The sequence below is a fragment of the Clupea harengus genome, chromosome 23, assembly GCF_900700415.2.
Source record: "Clupea harengus chromosome 23, Ch_v2.0.2, whole genome shotgun sequence".
NCBI classification, from domain to species: domain Eukaryota; kingdom Metazoa; phylum Chordata; class Actinopteri; order Clupeiformes; family Clupeidae; genus Clupea; species Clupea harengus.
In genome coordinates, this window is record NC_045174.1 from 23,806,037 (window position 1) to 23,806,310 (window position 274).

Sequence of the window (274 nt, forward strand, 5' to 3'; positions counted from 1 at the left end):
GGCCTACATTACTTAAAAACAAACACACAAAAAAACATGTGTTCTTGTGGTGGTCTCTTACAAGACACTAATGAAATGTCTTTTTCCCACACTAACTTCACATATTCTTTATCAACAAATATGTCAACTGGTAGTGTGTCACAGAACAATTTTTTTTTAGATTATTCAGATCTCCCTCCCTCACCTTGACATTGCTTGGATTTAATTACATTTTTTACTCAAATTGTATTTTGAATCTTTTTGTTTGTTTGTTTCTTAAATCACTTTTTGGTAT